This window comes from Heptranchias perlo, unplaced genomic scaffold (genome assembly GCF_035084215.1).
Source record: "Heptranchias perlo isolate sHepPer1 unplaced genomic scaffold, sHepPer1.hap1 HAP1_SCAFFOLD_254, whole genome shotgun sequence".
In the NCBI taxonomy this organism is placed as follows: domain Eukaryota; kingdom Metazoa; phylum Chordata; class Chondrichthyes; order Hexanchiformes; family Hexanchidae; genus Heptranchias; species Heptranchias perlo.
The window spans coordinates 424,224-444,579 of NW_027139266.1; the positions used below are offsets into that span (position 1 = coordinate 424,224).

Genomic DNA, 20,356 nt, shown 5'->3' on the forward strand with positions numbered 1-20,356 from the left:
CACGGCAGCAGGATGCATGTGTCCAGTTAGAAACCTGTCTGAAGGAACATTCAGTCTGACAGAGCCGGAAGTCCAGCAGATTGACTTTCGGTCTGAGCAGATGTTGAGTCTCCTTCTGAGAGAGTTTCGCCAATCCAGCTCAGAGTGGATTAAGAATCATAAATCCGGGTGTGACTGGAGCCACTTGTGCAAGATGAAGTGTCGGGGGCAGTTTCACATCCTTGACGGACATTAATGACCCTGCTGCAAAATTTCACTTCCCAGCTCCCGATCCGTGAACGAAAATCCAACTCTGGTGGGACTCGAACCCACAACCTTTGAATGTCTCCGCCAACCACGAAATAGAAGTCCAACACGCTGTCCATTGCGCCACAGAGTCAGTTATGCAATGTGAGGGAGAGCGGGGATCCTGTGCTGTGGTTGAGGCGGTCAGGCTGCTCCTGTTTCGGCCTCTCACATTCCGAGAGCCGGGGCGGCAGTCTGCACCGATCGCCCTCCAATGGATCCGGCTCCAGCCGCTTGTTGTGGGCCTGGTGCAAGAACAGTCGCGTCTGACTCCACATCAGAAGGCTGCGTGTTTTGAACCAGGTTGAAATCACAGCATTTTCACTGTGGCTCAGGGTCCTGCCGCCGTGTTTACCGATACTCTGCAACTCTCCCTGTGTTTATCTCTCTGTGTCAATCCGTGGGCAGATTCTGAATGAACAATGAAATAAATGAAGGGTTCAGACAATTCTCCCATCTGACACTTAGGAACCAATGAGCGAAACTTTATAATAAGATATTGCTTATTGTGATGCAGCAAAGAAAACATTGCATTTTGAATGTTTTAGGTTCAGTTATGTTCAGAAAGAAACTGTGACCACAACAAGCCGCCTTTTAAGTTGATGTCCGGCTCGCTAACATTGCAGCACGAGGTGTCGGCACCGCGCTGATAACCTTCATGTGTATCCGGGCCTTTCAGACACTTCGTGTGACACAAGAGCTTTCCAATCCCCGCCAGCTCCTGGACACCGACACATCCGTCGAAGCAGCATTCACCGGCAGGGCCGATATCGCGCCCCCTTTGCCGGACTTCAGCAAATTTAACGCTGAAAATACAAAACAGGATGGACAGTATCTGGAAAACAGTTAAACTTTCAGTGTTCAGACTTTTGTGAGAACAATAAACAGGACTTTGGGTAGATATTAAGTGGATGTGCAGTAAGAGTGCGCTCTTGTTTTGTAAACTGTGGGAGTGTAGATATGAGTGTGATGTTTTTCTATGAACTATGAATGTGTATATATGAGTGTGATGTTTATATATGAACTGTGGGTGTGTATATATGAGTGTGATGTTTATATATGAACTGTGGGTGTGTATATATGAGTGCGATGTTTATATATGAACTGTGGGTGTGTATATATGAGTGTGATGTTTATATATGAACTGTGGGTGTGTATATATGAGTGTGATGTTTATATATGAACTGTGGGTGTGTATATATGAATGTGATGTTTATATATGAACTGTGGGTGTGTATATATGAGTGTGATGTTTATATATGAACTGTGGGTGTGTATATATGAGTGTGATGTTTATATATGAACTATGAATGTGTATATATGAGTGTGATGTTTATATATGAACTGTGGGTGTGTATATATGAGTGTGATGTTTATATATGAACTGTGGGTGTGTATATATGAGTGTGATGTTTATATATGAACTGTGGGTGTGTAAATATGAATGCGATGTTTTTATTTGAATTGCGGAATGAACAGGAGGGGCAATTCCGCCTGGAGTTATATATTTTTTGAAGACAATGACATACAGTGAACGTTTCACATGGGGCCGAAATAGCTCAGTTGGGAGAGCGTTAGACTGAAGATCTAAAGGTCCTTGGTTCGATCCCGAGTTTCGGCAGTTTTTGGTTGTTTAGTTTCTTCTTCCTCGCTTCGATTCTCACATTTATTTGCAGTGAAATTTGATCCCCGCCACTGAAGGATTGGGGATTGAATCGAGAGACATCAAGAAATGGAAATATTTCTATCGTCTGTATTTGGTTTTTATTTCTCTCTTACCTTCTGCCTTTTTCTCTTGGTTTTGTCTCTCTCGGTGCCGGGTGACTATTTGATTTGATGCATTTGTCCTGAACTGATGCCTTTTCCCCATCTCGGGGCGGTCAGGCCCGCTCTGTCTGTCTGTTGCTGCTGATGATCATTAATGGGAACAGGCCGCGAGTTAAACGTTTATCTGCAAACCGGAAAAAGACAAATAAAAAGAAAGACGTGTTTCTCCGGCCCAGGGGTAAAGTTACAATGGATGTTATTCAATAAACTGTCCCCGTGAATTTGTCTGTGGACCTGTTTGTAAAGCTTGGATTTAAAAGTTACAAAAACCCGATATAAATAAAGTAAATTACATGAATCGAATCCGTGATCATGATATTACGGTAAACTCGATGCAAATGAACTAACCGGCTGTCCGAACGGCACATTCGGCTGTTTAATTAATTTTTGTACCTGTGCGCTGGTTGGTAGCGGTTTCTGTACATGGACCCCTAAATCTCTCTGCTCCTCCACAGTTCCTAGTTTCTCACCATTTAGAAAATACACTGATTGATCTTAGATTTAAAGTGGATGACCTCGCTCTCCCCCACATTGAACTCTATTTGCCGCAGTTTTACACACTCACTTAATTTATCAATTCCCACTTTTCAACTTCCTGCTTCGATCTACATTATTTATTCCGCCACCAGAAGGCTGAGTGTTCAAATCACGGGGTAACCGTTGCTTTTCGAGCTGATCGGATTCTGGATCGTTCCGGAATGAATGTTTTAGCTGCTTTTTCACAATAAACAGAACCTTGTTCTAAAGTCTGCTTCCCTCGTTCCCAAATGTCAGGAAGGCGTCTCATTCTGCCCTCGACTTTTGATCTTGAACTGCGGATAAAACTTTTGCAAAGAGAGATACGAATCCCCAAATCGCTCCACCTGAATCTCAAACGCTTTGGGAAGAAGTTCAGTGCAAACAATCAGGAATTTAAAGGCACCTCAATGACTTGCACTTTCTTTGAATGAGTCTTGTTCGCCTTTGCATTCGACGGTGAAATCGCTCTCAGTTTTCGTCTAAATGAACCAGAGTGTGACCGCCTTGTGTCTGTCAGCGTGGAACTGGCGAGATTGGGTTCAGCACGGATCGTTTTCAACTTTTGAAATCTCACCAAGCACCAGAGAAAATAAACGTGGAATCAAACTGTTCCTGTCAGTGATGAATTGGAGTGAATATCGCTCCAAGTAGATCAGGACAACTCGCAGTGCAGCCGCACAGGAGTTCCAAATCCACCCTCTCGCCACTCGGCAATCGCATTAACTGAACTTTACTCTGTCCCAGTATCACCGCGCTGAAATCGACTCTCCCACGAGGGGACCGAGTCTTCCACCATACAGGTGTTTAATGGCAAGATGAGTTTAATGTTCAGAAATAATACAGCACAGATTTTCACTCGTGCAAACTTCACACCCTTTATTTTGGAAAATTAAGCTGATGGTGGAGATATGTGATATTGATCGCTGCAACCTGAATTTTTAGTTGGTTGAAATAATGGTTCAATAACAGCCTCTCTGTGTTTCTGTGGCGCAATCGGTTAGCGAGTTCGGCTGTTAACTGTAAGGTTGGTGGTTCGAGCCCCCCCAGGGACTTACGGGCAGCTTTTACCTCAAGGTTCACTGTCTTGCTTTTTCTGGTTTCGAATGTGTGTTTTGGCTGCTTTGAAAGTGCATGGTTTATATGGCCAGCTGAGCACGGCCGATATTCCACCATTTAATCTGTGATTGGATTCACGGAAATCAGAATCCTTCTTGACAGACAAGGTCCGAAGGTTGCAGGAGAGCCGCTTCACTCTGACATGGACATTTCTGCAGTGAGTGACACCAGACTGTTTCCACAATGAATGTCACTCCCTTTATTTTGGAAATATAACATTGTATTCACATTCCGAAGGGTTTCAGTTCATTTCCTTTCAAAACTGTGGCAGATGCAATTCAATGTGGGAAAGTGTGAGGCCAGCCACTTTGGGCCGAGAAAAGGTCGATCAGAGTTTTTTTTTATAAATGGTGAGAAGCTGGGAACTGTAAATGAGCAGAAATATTTGGGGGCCCAAATCACGAAAATCTAGTTCACGGGTACAAAAAACTTGAAAAGGCGAATGGAACACAAAGGGGTGAAAGTTATGTTGCAGCTGTACAGAGTTCTGAATAAAACCCATTTAGTGGACTCTTTTCCGCTCTGGGCATTGCACCTCACGGAGGAGAGATTGGCCTTGAAATGGGAATAACCCAGATTCACCATAAACAAACTGATAGTTGAGAGATGTTGTCTTGGTCGCTGCAACCTAAATTTTTAGCTAGTTAAATCAATCGCTTAATTATGTATCTGTAGCGCAATCAGTTAGCGCGTTCGGCTAGAAAACGGGAAAGTTGATGGTTTTGAGCCCACCCAGGGACGATAGGGAAATGTTTTACTTTAAGATTCATGGTCTCGCATGTCCTGGTTTCTCATGTGTGTTTTGGCTGCAAAAAAAAGTGCACGGTTCAGATGGCCAGCTGAGGACGGCCGATCTTCTACCATTTAATCTGTGATTGGATGCACGGAAATCAGAATTCGTCTTGACAGACAAGGTCTGAAGGTTGCAGGAGAGCCGCTTCACTCTGACATGGATATTTCTGCAGTGAGTGACATCAGACTGTTTCCACAATGAATGTCACTCCCTTTATTTTGGAAACGCTAATTGTATTCACATTCCGAAGGGTTTCAGTTATTTTTGTAAGAGATCATTAAAGGATCCTGCAGCACTGCCTCGGATAATAACAACAGTTCTAAGCCGCATTTCAGTCGGGGCAACAAATCATTACATCCATTTATCTGCACCCTTAAATCCAAGCATCTGCACCCTTATACCGGAGTATCTGCATCCTTATACCGGAGTACCTGCACCTTTACACCGGAGTATCTGCACCCTTATACCGGAGTATCTGCATCCTTATACCGGAGTATCTGCATCCTTATACCGGAGTATCTGCACCCTTATACCGGAGTATCTGCATTCTTATACCGGAGTATCTGCATCCTGATACCGGAGTATCTGCACCCTTATACCGGAGGATCTGCATCCTTATACCGGAGTATCTGCACCTTTACACAGGAGCATCTGCACCCTTATACCGGAGTATCTGCATCCTTATACCGGAGTATCTGCACCTTTACACAGGAGCATCTGCACCCTTATACCGGAGTATCTGCATCCTTATACCGGAGTATCTGCACCCTTACACCGGAGTATCTGCACCCTTATACCGGAGTATCTGCACCCTTATACTGGAGCATCTGCATCCTTATACCGGAGTATCTGCACCCTTACACAGGAGCATCTGCACCCTTACACCGGAGGATCTGCACCCTTATACCGGTTAATTCAGTAACCGTCCCCAATCACCTTTAACAGCATCTGGAACCCTAAACAAAACCCAACACAGAAGAAATGACCTTTATAACTTTTCACTCATGTTCGGACACATTTTTATTTACTGTACTTTAAGGGAGATTTGGGGAAAGTGGGCACTGATGCTCAGAAACTCTCCCTCGCGTGTCGCTACTTGGTGCTATTTTTTCAGCGGGCTCGTTGGTCTACGGGGACTGATTCTCGCTTCGGGTTTGCTGATTGAAATATGCGAGAGATCCCGGACGAGCCCTCATTTTCCCCACGCATTTTGATGTTGACCTGCTGTTAAAACTAGCGATTTCGGTGCTCGAAAGTAAAATTTTGTAGCAAAACCGCAACAAGATCAATAATGTTCGTCAAGGAAGGGAAATAATCCCCCACACTTCATCTTCTACACGTGGCTCCACTCCCCCCGAATTTATAATGCTTAATCCACTCTGAGCTGGATTGGTGAAACACTCTCAAGAAGGAGGCTCATCATCTGCTCAACACAAAAGTCAATCTCCTGGACTTCTAGCTCTGTCAGACTGCATGTTCCCTCAGACAGGTTTCCAACTGGACACAAGCATCCGGCTGCCGTGCGAGCATTGGTGCTTGAGGGTAGAATTCTTGCTTGCAGTAATTCTATTGCTGTAATAGTAGCTCCAGAAGATCGCAAGATGGAAAGTATCGTGGCTGAGCGTTCTAACGCGCTGGTTTAAAGCTCATGCTAAATCCCATAATTTGCAGATGGATCAAAATCATAGTTTGTGGCTCCAATTCCGCAGTCTACCTCCTGTAAAATAATAACACAAAACATCTCATCTGCTATTGCAAAAGCGGAGTCCGGAGGAACCACATGGCAATACAAATAAGTAGATGCATTTTGGAACAAACCAATTGTACCTTCAACTGCGGTCAAAATGTTCACAAGGCAAAAGATTGTTTGATCTCGGTGAGACTCGACTAACAACCTCGGTATTTCCCGACCCTGTCCTGTCAGATAAGGACCGCGCACTGACCGATTGCGCCGCTGGAGCCCGGTCACTCTGATCACCTGTCCCACTCTGCTGGAAAGAATCTTAAGGTGAGAGGCCCGAACCTGTGGAAACGTGTCCAGTCACTGTGATGAAAATAATATCTGCACTTTCACTTTCATCTTCTTTCACATCCTCTGCTCCATCGCACGACAATCGGGTTTTCTGTGAACAGGTCAAAATAAACATTGCCAGAAATTCTAACAGCAGTGGGATTCAAACCCACGCCTCCATAGAAATTTGATGGAACACCTTAGACCGCGAGGCCGCGCTATCATAATGTCAGAGTAACGTTCAAAGAGCTGTTCAATGCTCAAATAAATGAACTGAAGCTAATTGACCGCATTTACCCCGTGCTGGGGTTGTTCTCCTTAGAGCAGAGAACGTGAAGAGGTGATTTGATAGAAGTGTTCAAAGTCATGAAGGGTTGAGATAAAGTTAATAAAGAGAAGCTGTTCCCATTGGCGGAAGGGTCGAGAACCAGAGGACACAGATTTAAGGTGATCGGTAAAAGAACCAAAGGCGACGTGAGGAAATGCTTTTTTTACCCGGCGAGTATTTATAACCCGCAATGCGCTGCCTGAAAGGGTGGTGGAAGCAGATTCAATCGTGGCTTTCAAAAAGGAATTTGATAAATAGTTGAAGGGAAAAATTGCAGGGCTACGGAGAAGGAGCGGGAGAATGGGACTAATTGGATTGCTCTTACAATGAGCCGGCACGGGCAGGATGGGCCGAATAGCCTCCTTCTGTGCTGTTGTCATTTTATGATTTATATTCTATAAATTCTTTGCATGCATTTCTCTATCTCTCCCTGTCTCGGTCTCTTGTGTTGTCCCCTGATGGACTTCTCAGTCTTCCTTGAACGGCGATGCCTGATCGAACCTGCAACACCAGCAGAGAAGGTTAAAGAAAGATTGAGACGGTAGGAAAAGTAAAGGTGCAACCGAGCTGCAGCAGCCAATGTCTCCACATTAATGTCTCTTCGCTCACACAGTGAAACAAAGCACCAATTTGATTAAAGTATCCTTATGGTAGAGTGTATATTAACACCATGCCGAGACAGACGGCAATCAAATCATAGAATCATACAATCATAGAAATTTACGCCACAGAAGGAGGCCGTTCTGCCCATCATGTCTGTGCCGTCCGAAAAAAACAGGCATCTCGCCTCATCCCATATTCCAGCGTTTCCTCCGTCGTCTTTTCGGTTCTGGCTCTTCAAATGCATATTCAAGTTCTTTTTAAATGCGTTGAGGGTTTCTGCCTCTACCACCCTCTCAGGCAGTGAAATTCTAGACCCCCACCTCCCTCTGGGTGAAACAAATTCTCCTGCGCTCCCCTCCAATCCTTCTACCAATTAAATTAAACCTATGCCCCCTGATTATTGAGCTCTCTGCTAAGGGAAGTAGGTCCGTCCTATCCAATCTATCTCGACCGGTCATTATTTTATACGCCTCAATTAAATCTCTCCTCAGCCTGCTCGGTTCCAAAGAAAACCACCCCAGCCTATCCAATCTATCCTCATAACTAAAATTCTCCAGCCCTGGAAACATCGTCGTAAATCTCCTCTGTACCTTCTCCAGTGCAATCACATTTTTCCTGTAGTTTGGTGACCAGAAATGTACACAGTACTCTAGCTGTGACCTAACTAGTGTTTTATACAGGTCTAGCATAACCTCCCTGCTCTCATTTGCTATGCCTCGGCTAATTAAGGAATGTATCTTGTGTGCCTTCTTAACCACCTTACCTACTTTTCCTCTTACCTTCAGGGATCTATGGACATGCACTCCAAGGTCCCTCTGTTCATCCACATCTCTCACTATCCTCCCAAGTAATGTAGTTTCAGAGCAATTAATTCTGAAACGTCTTACTTGATAATTCAAGTCGTACACTCGAAACAAATTTGGTAAAGGGAGACTAATATTGGTGATTGGAAATAGTTAGTGTACAACATGAAATTGCTGTACACCGGAATAGAAAAAGAGATTGGCTGGACAGAAGAGGACTGAAAGGATGGCCGATCGGCTCTGGGAAGTAGCGAACCATTACACTGGCTGCACGATTCGAGCAACAGCGGCTTGTTGGTCTCGGGGTCTGACTCTTGCTTAGTTGATAGCATTGATTAATAGTCAAAAGGTCTTGGGCTCCAATCGCGGACGAGCCCTGCTGTCTCCCCATATTTAGTGAAAAGTCATCAATTGGTTTATGACAGCTTTTCCATGTCGTTGTTGGTAGAATTGAATTATATCGAGAGGATGTTTGATGCTCCAGAGGACAGAGTGCGGAAGTTTCCAAGGTGCAACACACGTGAAGGAAATAAAATGTCTCAAGATGATGAGGAGATTGATGCTGAATGTGAATTTCCCCACGTTCAGGCGGTCTCATTGATATTAAATGACGGGATAGAGAGCGATTTATCGAAGTTTGGGGATGACACCAAGATGGGCAGCATTGTAAGCAGTGCAGATGGAAGCACAAAATTACAGAGAGACATTAATATAATAAATGAACGGACAAAACTGTGGCAATTGGATTTCAATTTAGGCAAGTGTGAGGTCATCCACTTTGGACCTAAAAAGGATCGATCAGAATACAATCTAAATGATGAAAAGTTCGAAACCCCTGTGGAGCTCCAAATGGACTTAGGGATCCATGTATATAGATCATTAAAATGTCATGGACAGGTACAGAAAATAATCAAAGAGGCTAATGGAACGCTGGTCTTTATATCTAGAGGACTAGAATACAAGTGGATGGACATTATGCTATCACTATACAAGACTCTGATTAGACCAGCGCTGGAGTACTGTGTTCAGTTCTGGGCACCGCACCTTAGAAAGAATATATTGGCCGTGGAAGGAGTGCACTGTAGATTTACTGGAATGATACCTTGACGCTAACCGCTAAATTACGAGGAGAGATTACACAAATTAGGGTTGTATTCCCTGGAATGTAGTGGATTAAGAGCTGATTTGATCGAAATGTTCAAGATATTAATGGGAACTGATAGGGTAGATAGAGAGAAACTATTTCCGTTCGTTGGGGTGTCTCGGACTCCGGGAAATAGACTGAACATCAGATTCAGGACTTTCAGGAGCAAAGTTAGGAAACTCTTCGACAAGCAAAGGATTGTTGAAGTTTGGAACTCTCTTCCACAAACGACAGTTGTTGCGAGCTCAGTTGTTAATTTCAAACCCGTGATTTATAGATTTTTATTAACCAAAGTTATTAAGGGAGATGGGGCTAAGGCGGGTAAATGGAGTTAGGTCACAGATCAGCCGTGATCTCATTGAATTGCGGAACAGGCTCGAAGGGCTAAATGGCCGACTCCTGTTCCTAAGTTTCTCATTGGTGCAGAATGCAAAATGACCATGTATTGGCCGGGAATTCAACCCGGGTCTCCTGCGTGGCAGGTGAGAACTCCACCCCTGAACAACCAATGCTCGGATGGGGAGTAGCAGCATGTGTCCATTTGGAATCCAGTCTGAACGAACATGCCGTTTACAGCTGCGATGGCTGAGTGGTTAAACCGTTGGTCTCAAAATTCCAATCGATTTTCAACGTCGGTTTGAAGTCTGCTCGCAGAGCGACTGTTTAAAGGTCTCTTCAATGATCAAATCGATTAATTGGAGTTAATTGACAGCATTTCCCTCTCTCCCAGAATGAGAGATATTTCACCGTGGCAGCTGCTTTTAATTGGGAGTCCAATCTTCCCATGCTGGATTTGAAGACCCAAGAAGGAATCTCTCCCAATCCGTAACTTAATTTCTGCTCTTTTGCAAAACCTGACATTTATAATCTTTATTTTCTTTGCATTCATCTCTCTTTCTCTCCCTGTCTCTGTCTCTTGCCTCTCCGTGTTTTCCCTCATGGACGTTTCAGGCTTCCTTGAACAGCGAAGTCTGATCTAACCTGCAACAGACATCTCGCCTCTTCCCACTTTCTCGCTTTTGGGCCGGACTCTTGGAGGTTACGGCTCTTCAATTGCATATTCAAGTGCTTTTTAAATGCGATGAGGGTTTCTGCCTCTCCCATCCTTTCAGGCAGTGAGTTCCAGACCCCCACCACCCTCTGAGTAAAAAAAAATTCTCCTCCGCTCCTCTCTCATCCTTCTACCAATTGCCTTAAATCTATGCCCCCTGATTATTGATCTATCTGCTAACCGAAATTGGTCCTTCCGATCCACTCTATCTGGGCCCGTCATAATTTTATACACCTCAATTAAATCTCCCTTCAGCCTCCTCGGTTCCAAAGAAAACAACTCCAGCCTATCCAATCTAATCTCATAACTAAAATTCCCCAGTACTGGCAACATCGTCGTAAATCTCCTCTGTACTCTCTCCAGTGCAATCACATCCTTCCTGTAATGCGGTGACCAGAACTGTACGCCTAACTAGAGTTTTATACAGTTCTAGCATACCCTCCCTGCTTTTACATTCTATGCCGCGGCTAACAAAGTACAGGTTCCTGTATGACTTCTTAACCACCTTATCTACCTGTCCTGCTATTTTCAGGGATCTGTGGACATGAAATCCAAAGGTCCCTCTGTTGATCAACTCCTCCCAGTATCCTCCCAAGCAATGTAGTTTCAGAGCCACTAATTCTGAAACGTCTTACTTGATAATTCAAGTCGTAGAGTCGAAACCAATTTGGTAAAGGGAGATTAATATTGCTGATTGGAAATAGTCAGTGTACAATTTGATATTGCTGTTCACCGGAATAGAAAACGAGATTGAATGGACAGAAGAGGTCTGAAAGGATGGCCGATCGGCAGTGGGAGGTAGCGAACTTTCACACTGGCTGCCGAAGTTAAATCGCAGCGGCTCGTTGGTCTAGGGGTATGATTCTCGCTTAGGGGATTTCATTGAATAATATGCGAGAGGTCCCGGGTTCAACTCCCGGACGAGCCCTGGGGGGCGTAGCTTTGCTTTTATTGGCTTCCACGTATTTTTGGTGTTGGTGTTGGTCGAAATGAATTATATCCAGAGCACGTTTCAGCTCCAAAGGACTGAGTGCTGAATCTTCCAAAGCGCAACACACGGGAAGTAAATAAAATGTCTCAAGATGACGTGGAGATTGAAGCTGAATGTGAATTTACCCCAGTTCAGACGGTCTCATTGATATCAGATGACGGGATAGAGAGCCACATATCCAAGTTTGCTGATGGCACCATGATGGGCAGCATTGTGAGCAGTGCCGATGGAAGCATAACATTACAGATAGATATTAATATAATAAATGAATGGGAAAAACTGGCAAATGGATTTCAATTTAAGCAAGTGTGAGGTCATCCACTTTGGACCTAAAAAGTGTAGATCAGAATACTTTCTAAATGGTGAAAAGCTCGAAACTGTGGAGTTCCAAAGGGACTTCGGGATCCATGTACATAGATCATTATAATGACATGGAGTGGTTAAGCCTCAGCTGGAGTATATTGTACAGTTCTGGGCACCACACGTTAGGAAGGATGAAAAGTCATTGAAGAGGATTCAGAGCAGGTTGACCTGGATGATTCCATGGATGAGGGAATTCAGTTATGTCGAAAGATTGGTGAAGCTGGGATTATTCTCTTTACAGCAGAGAAGGTTAAGGGGAGACCTAATAGAGGTATTCAAAATAATGAGGGGTTCGAAAGTACAAATAGGGAGAAACTGTTTCCTCTGGCAAGTGGGTCGGTAACCAGAGGTCATAGATTTAAAATATTTGCAAAAGTACTCGAGGGGAATTGAGGAGAATTTATTTCACACAGAGGGTTTGTTAAGATCTGGAACGCATTTCCTGAAAGGTGGTTGGATGCAGATTCCATTGGATCATTCAAAAGGCAATTGAACATGTACTTGAAGAGGACTAATTTACAGGGAAAAATAAGGGTGTGGGTCTAATTGGACAGGTCTTTGAAAGAGCCGGCACAGGTACCACGGCCGAATGGCCTCCTTCTGTGCTGTTAGATTCTCTGATTCTATGATTACCTTCTGAATCATTGCAATTGATGCTATTCAGTGATGAGGAACCAAGAAAATTATAACCGTGATATTCGGCTTCTCCATTCCCTTCTGAATATCGCAGATTATAATGTCCAGGCGGGGGTGGGACTGAATGGGGGATAGAGTGCGGAGATTGGAATGGAAGCCCAGCAGAATGAACTTGGTCTCATCAGTTTTTGTTATTTTTCCGACCATGCCCGAAGAAGGCGGTGAACCTTCTTCTCGAGAGAGGATCGTCATTTCAGTTCAGAAGGAAAAGATATCGAGAAAATCGGGTGACACAGGCACGGAATGATCCGGGACTGACAGCACATCCCTTTTAAACAGACACAGACACAGAATGATCCGGGACTGACAGCACATCCCTTTTAAACAGACACAGACACGGAATGATCCGGGACTTACAGTACATCCCTGTTAAACCGACACAGACACGGAATGATCCGGGACTGACAGCACATCCCTGTTAAACCGACACAGACACGGAATGATCCGGGACTTACAGGACATCCCTGTTAAACCGACACAGACACGGAATGATCCGGGACTTACAGCACATCCCTTTTAAACAGACACAGGCACGGAATGACCCGGGACATCAATCATAATTATGGTACACAAGTTCCTCTTACGTTGACTATAAGATTTTCTGTTTTTCCCAGGACACCACTGCAGACTTTGATACTTCGCGGCCTCACAATCCCAACACCTCGTGGAAGGAACTGTTGCTGATTTCAACAAACAATGCAAAAACCTCCCTCTGCCGCAACGAGAAGGATGGGACTTAAAAGCAGAACTTCTGGAAAAACTGAGCGAAAGAAACCAGATTTCAAAGCAGTAACAACAAGCATGGGTTTCGAACCCAAGCTTGCAGAGCACAATGGATTAGTAATCCATCGCCTTTACCTCTCGGCCACCTCGTCACATCTCCAAAATGCCGAATGTCCTTTAATTCAAATTGAAAATACTGCCGATTTTGGAAATCGGAAAAAAAAACAGAAAATGCTGGAAATCCTCAGAAGATCAGGCAGAATACGTGGTAAGAGAAACAGAGTTAACGTTTCAGGTCGATGACCTTTGGTCAGAGCTGGGTCAGAGCTTTTATTTTCTTCTTTCTCAATGTAAAGCCCTGGACTCTGAGGAGAAGGAAGTCTGACCGGACAATATGACCTTCCCATGTACCCAAATCGAGAATGTTGAAAATGTCCAGTCAGCTGCTGTAACTCAACTTCGGTGGAAGAACAGCTTTTGCCATTGGATGCAGCGATGTTCGAAGAACCAAAGTCTGCAATGGCGAGTGCGGGGAATTGCCAGGATAGGAAGCAGAACGATTCACTCGATATTTTGGCGGAGAGTTCGTTGATGAATTTCAGGTGGAACAGCAACATGTTGAAATCCAGTCGGTGTGTGAAAGAAAGCGAGTGTTGATGGAAGGGGCTGGGAGTTCAGCAGTGTGGGACCGTGTGCCGAACCACAGCAGTTAAATCCGATTCCCAATTAGTGAACCGATCCAAAAGGTGCAGGAGGAGATGTAGATAACCGGAGCGTGACGTTAATCGGCCTGCTCGTGTACAGTCCCTGATAATAAATCCTAGTGTGATGCAAGGAAGAAATTCATAATTATGGTACATATCTTTTATCTTCTGCTGGCCATAAGAGATATTCGGTTTACCAGGGCGCCATTGTGCACTTTGGTTGAAACTTCACCGAGATCACACCTTACACTCCCAACACCTCCGTGCAAGAAACAGTTTGGGTGGCAATCAAGACTTTGTTGATTTGATCAAATAGGTGTAAGTCAGCAATGCGAAAAAGTACTTATTAGGAAAGAAGGATTTTTGGTGAAGAGGCCAAAATGAACAACGCTACAAATTCTGGCGACGGTGGGATTCGAACCAACATACCTGTAAAACACATAGCATAAAACCAGCCCTTTCGGCGTCTCAGCTCCCATTCGGCAACTTATTCAATTATGATGAAAACGGTCAGAGAGATGAAACATTCCCTCTGGTTCTTTCTCCACAGGAGCTGCCTGACCTGCTGAGTGTTTTCAGCATTTTCTGTTTTTATTTTTGTGATTTCACAATGGCTGTTTTCCTGAAAACTCCCAATTTGACCCAAAGACAAAGCTCACACTTCACTTTCCCCACGCGCTTTAAAGTTTGCCGTTTCCAAACAAAATCCCCTCCGCGCCGGGCTTTCAAAGGGCCTTTCGCTCACGGCCAACCTCCTGTAATCGACAGCTTTTCACCACTGCCGCTCTTTTCATTTCTCCTCATTCCTTTTCAATCGGACATTTCCACAGACCTATTAAGATCAAGCGGAATATTTCCGACCTGACTGCACCGCCCAGATTGCCAAAAGTGCACCTTTCAGCCGTGATTCGCAGCTATGTCGCGCCGCCCGTCTCTCCCGCACATCAACTACTCAGGGAAAAGCGCCAACGACCATGGAAACAAAACCCAGTTCTTCAGTTAACATCCCCCGTGTCACAAGATACCCCATAGAAATTTCACGGTAAAGTCTGCCGCTGTCCTTCCGAATGCCAGTCCTGCTTTCTCAGTGCTTGTTTCTGGAACAGTCTCGCAGATTGAAATGTATCGATTGGTTTTAAGGCACAAATGAACATTGGTGCGAACGGGACATGTGCCCCTGAGGAACAGCGGTCGATGTACAGCAAACTTAAAGGCGTAAGAATGTGAGAGTGAATGTTAGAGTAGGTAAGGCCGCAGTAAAGTCTCAGTGAAATGGATCATGATTGTGGAAGGAAGAAAAAGCGGGAAGAAGCGGCGGGTCTGAATTTTGGATCATCCAGAGACACATGAGAGTGCTCGGATGTGAAAGAGTAAGCGGGCTTTCACCATCCACAAAACATCTTTCTTTCATGTGGTAAATATTGATTTCTTGCAGCGTTCTATTAGCCTGTGTCGCGGAGAGTAAACCAAGCGGTACCGTGACCCGGATTTGCACCGTGGTTGTGGCGCCAACAATGCAGATAACTGACCTCATATAACCTGCCCCGTCCTCTTCAATACCGCGAACGGCACTGATTGAGATTCACGGGGAGTGATCTTGTCGATTATTTTTTGTTGGCCCCCAATTACTAACAGCTCTCACACTGTAATAGGATGAATTTTAAAGATGTGAGTATCTGCGCCCTTCCAAACCTCCACTCTCATTCAGTCTGTACTTCCTTTCACTGCTCTCCTCCCGTTTACATTGCTGTATTTTGAACTGTATCTCCCGTCCAGCAGCCTATCTGCCCGTTCCGTTTCATCTCACCATTTCAACACCTAACACAAAAAGGTTAAAGTGCACATGGGTGCGTCATTCGAATATGAGGATTGAGATCACATGCGCAACGACGGTGTCTATTACTGATCTTTATTGATTATCTCTGGATCGGTCCCTTCCTTTAATCCTGTGCAGTAGCAGTGATATAAATTTGTGGATTTGAGGGTTGAGCCAAACCCAAGTCAGTTCCCCAGTCCCCAGGAGAAATTCTATAATTCCTGGACAATTTGTATTAAGCAGAATTTAGCAGCAAAAGGTATTATTAATGGGAGCAGTGGGGATGAGATTCATCATCATCCGGCGCCCTGTAAAACAGAGCGGCGGGCAGATGAGGATTAAATTAAATCCTAATTCACTGAATCCAAACAAGGTTTCAAGAAGTGAATCTGTCAGGAGTGGGATTCCTGATCCTGTGTGTGAGCTGTACCTGGGGAATTCTACCAGTGAGACAGGAACGTCCGCACGGTAGCGGCTGCATGTGTCCACTTGGAAACCTGTCGGAAAGAACATAAAGTCTCACAAATCTCCTCTGAATACCCTGCGCATTCTGATTTACAGCCGTGCATTAGAGGCGCTCGCAGCTGCCGTGTCCGAGCGGTTCAGGCGTGAGATATAAAACCCAACGGGGTGTTCCGGTGAAAGTTCACGGCGCTATTGTTTAAAGTTTTGTTCAATGCTCAAATAAATATGAACTGGAGATAACGGGCCGCCTTTCCTTCCCTCAGAGAGATTCTCCACCGCGGCAGAGCCTTTTAATTGGGAGCCCAATGGTCTCTTGCAAAATGTCAAGATGCGTGACGGAAACGTCACAATATTCCACAATTTGGGTACGGATAGACTGGAGAAGCTGGGGTTGTTCTCCTTACAGCAGAGAAGGTTGAGTGGAGATTTGATAGAAGTTTTCAAAATCATGACATGTTTAGATAAAGTAAATAAAGAGAAACTGTTCCGATTGGCGGAAGAGTCGAGAATCAGAGGACACAGATTTACGGTGGTTGACAAAAGAACCAAAGGCGATATGAGGAAAACGATTGTTACTTAGCGAGTAGTTATAATCTGGAATGCGCTTCCAGAAAGGGGGATGGAAGCAGATTCCATCGTGGCTTTCAAAAATATTTGAAGGGAAAATATTTGCGGGTCTGCGGGGAAAGAACGGGGGAATGGGACGAACTGGATTGTCCTTACAAAGAGATGGCACAGGCTCGATGGGCCAAATGGCCTCCTTCTGTGCGAAAACGATTCTATGATTTTATCTCTCCCAAGCTCCATCATAAATTCTGCTCACTTGATATTTAGGTTATTTTTTCTATACTTTTATCTCCATGTCTCTGTCTCTCTCTGTGTTTTCCCCTGATGGACTCCTCCGGCTTCCTTGAACGGCTCAGGCTGATCGAACCAGCGACAGCAGCAGAGAAGGGTAAAGATAGAAAGACTGAGACGGTAGGAAAAGTAAAGGACCAATCCAGAAGATGAATTCGTAACTAATGTCTACACATTCATGACTCTTCGTCCTCACAGTGAAAACATCAGTAATTTTATCCCAGTATAAGAAAGTCTTGAATTTATAAAGCGCTTTTCACGACCACAAGACGTCTGAAGTGTAGTCACTGTTATACTTGTGGGAGAGCGGATAATCTGCGGATGACGAGACAGACAACAATGTAGCTTTAGAGCAATTAATTCTGCAAAGTCTCACTTGATAATACAAGTCGCACGTAAATAAACGAATGTGGTAAAGAGAGGCTAATATTGTTGATATGAAATATTTAGAATAGAACTGGACATTCCTCTACATCGGAATAGAAAACGTGATTGGATGGACAGAATGATGGCCGATCGGCTGTGGGTGGCACCCCTTTATTATTAGTGGCTTGTTGATCTTGGGGTATGATTCTCGACTTGGGTATTTGCTGATTGACATGTGAGAGAACGCGAACGAGCCCTGCGGTGTTACCATTTTTAGTGTAAAATCACTAATTGGCTTCTCACGTCTTGTCAGCGGTGTCGTCGGCAGGATTGACTTAATCTCAGTGCAAGGAGGACAGAATGCAGAGGTTCTGACCACAACACACATGGAGAAAGGAAAATGTCTCACGATGGTGTTCAGATTGAAGCTGAATGTAAATGTATCCCAATTCACGTGACCTCATGAATGGAGAATGAAAATGCTGCTCCATTGGGCGGTAAAGGAACGCGAACATCCCGCTTGGCAGGCGAGAATTTTACCCCAGAAACAGCAATGCCCGCACAGGTGTTGGCTGCATGAGTCCAGCTGGAAACCCGTCTGCAAGAACATACAGTCTCATAGATCTCCTGTGATAACCTTCCGCATTCTGATTTATCGTTTGCAGCTGCGATGACCCAATGATTAAGGCGTTGGACTCGCAAAGTGATTTTCCCACCCAGCCTCGACGCAACACATGTGGAGAAAGGAAAATATTTCAGAACGGTGAGCAGATTGAAGCTGAGTGCAAATAGATCCCAATTCACGCGATCTTATGAATGGAGAATGATAATAATCCTGAATTGAGCGGGAATCGAAGCCCGACCTCACCACGTTGCAGACGAGGATTCACTCACTGAAACAGCAATGCCCGCACGTTATCAAGCTCCAAGTGTCGAGTTGGAAACCTGTCGGAGAGAACATTATATCACAGATCGCTTGTGATAAACCTACGCATTGTGATTTACAGCCGTGCAGCATAAATAACTGTGGCTGCGATGGCCGAGTGGTGAAGGCGTTGGACTTAAAATTCGAATGGGATTTTCCTGCATAGGTTCGAATCCTGCTGACAGCACTATTGCTAAAAGTTATGTTCACTGCTCAAATAAATGTGAACTGGAGTTGACGAACCGCATTCCCTCTCTCAGAGAGACTCTCCAGCGCGGCTCATGCTTTTAATTCGGAGCCCAATGGTCTCTTGCAAAATTGCGAGACACGTGAAGGAATCTCTCCCAAGCTCCATCTTAAATTCTGCCCGTTCGCAGAACTTGACATTGATCCTATTTCTTCCTATACTTTGATCCCACCTTGTCTCTGTCTCTTGACTCTCTGTGTTTTTCCCTCATGGACTTCTCAGGCTTCGTTGAACGGCCACGGATGATCGAACCTGGAACACCGGCAGTGAAGGGTAAAGATGGAAAGACTGAGACGGGGGGAGAAGCAAAGGTGCAACCCAGCTGATGAATTCGTAACTAATGTCCACACATTTATGTCTCTTCACCCTCACAGTGAAAAATCAGCAATTTGAGTCCAGTCCACTTATGGTAGAGTGGATAATATGCGGATGTTGAGACAGACACCAATCGAACCGTTGCCGTGGTGATGAAAGCTCCGAATCCTAAACACTGGACCACAAGGTCACGCTGAAAATTCTTTGCTGTGAACAAGCAGACCAACGCGGCCTTTCCCACTCGCCCCTTTGTAATTCAGGTCATTTTCGTGTCAGACAAGCTGCTCGCACAAAATGGCATTTTCTGTTCGAACTACTATCGGGACAGAAGGTGATGTTCAGGCAATGACAGCACCAAGTGCAAGTAGGCATGGACATGGAATGGAAAGTGAGGGAAAATACTCCCACAAGCTGCTGATGGACATGTTTCCATTTCCAAAATTCACGCATCGAATCAATGCAGCTCCTGGGAAAACTCCAAGGCAACGCAGGTCTATCGGGCATCGTTTGAAGCAACTGGCAGTTTAAAGTGTCATCTCCTGCTGCTCCTGTGGGGAGTGAGGGAGAGACACTGTCGGTATCTGCCGACAGTTTGATTTTGTACAGAACTGTACAGAGAAGGAGCAAATATACCAGGGCTGTGAGATATTCTATATTATTCATATTTGACCAGAGGAATATCTGCAGTCAGAAGCTGAAAAGAAGGGAGAGATAAGAGGCCTGAGAATAAACACAGAGCTGAATGAAACAAAAATAAATGTCATCAGTTCCATAGTGTCTGGTGCTCAATCCTGGGAGCTCCCCGATGGACTGGTGGTTAAAATTCAGTGCTCCCATCACCGGGTGGTTCCATTCCCAGTGAGAGAATTAAATTTAACAAGAGTTATGAACTTAATAAATAATTACATGAAGCTAATTAAACCCTGTTCGTAGTTGAATGACTGTTTTAATCACCATTAATCAACCAATAACTTTCTATTTCAGACTGAAGGAGATGCTGACGTGGTTACCGAGAGACAGTCAAAACTTTAATAAGATTTTTGTGCTTTGCATGTGATGAAATTTAATCATTTTACAGACTGCATCTTAAATTTAACATTAACAGGCAATTGTCGCTGTTTATCACAGGAACGCCCGAACCGGTTCTCCGATGAAGATGAAAGTAACGCAACGGGGAACATCTGATCCAACACGAAAGGCATCGGGCTATGATAAAAATCCCCACCGTTTTGCTTTTCCAAAATAAAGGGTGTGACATTTATTCTCTGCTCAGTTAATATGATCGTTGAGTGGTGAGAGGGTGGATTTGGAATTCCTGAGCGACCGCACTGTGAATTTTCCAGATCTGCTTGGAGCACCAATCCCTTCAATTCATCACTTACAGGGACAATTCGATTCGCGGTTTCT

The 20,356-nt window shown here is 44.6% G+C and overlaps 4 non-coding genes across 4 annotated transcripts; 3 read left to right on the plus strand and 1 right to left on the minus strand.

Annotated features, from left to right (window-relative positions):
* Positions 1 to 287: 287 nt before the first annotated feature.
* trnar-ucu (transfer RNA arginine (anticodon UCU)) lies at positions 288 to 379 on the minus strand. The gene is given in 2 exon segments: positions 288 to 323; positions 343 to 379. It is a non-coding gene; the product is annotated as a tRNA-Arg (tRNA).
* A 1,454-nt stretch (positions 380 to 1,833) lies between these two features.
* trnaf-gaa (transfer RNA phenylalanine (anticodon GAA)) lies at positions 1,834 to 1,906 on the plus strand. Its single transcript has one exon. It is a non-coding gene; the product is annotated as a tRNA-Phe (tRNA).
* A 9,413-nt stretch (positions 1,907 to 11,319) lies between these two features.
* Positions 11,320 to 11,408, plus strand: trnap-agg (transfer RNA proline (anticodon AGG)). Its single transcript is given in 2 exon segments — positions 11,320 to 11,355; positions 11,373 to 11,408. It is a non-coding gene; the product is annotated as a tRNA-Pro (tRNA).
* A 7,083-nt stretch (positions 11,409 to 18,491) lies between these two features.
* trnal-uaa (transfer RNA leucine (anticodon UAA)) lies at positions 18,492 to 18,574 on the plus strand. Its single transcript has one exon. It is a non-coding gene; the product is annotated as a tRNA-Leu (tRNA).
* Positions 18,575 to 20,356: the final 1,782 nt, after the last annotated feature.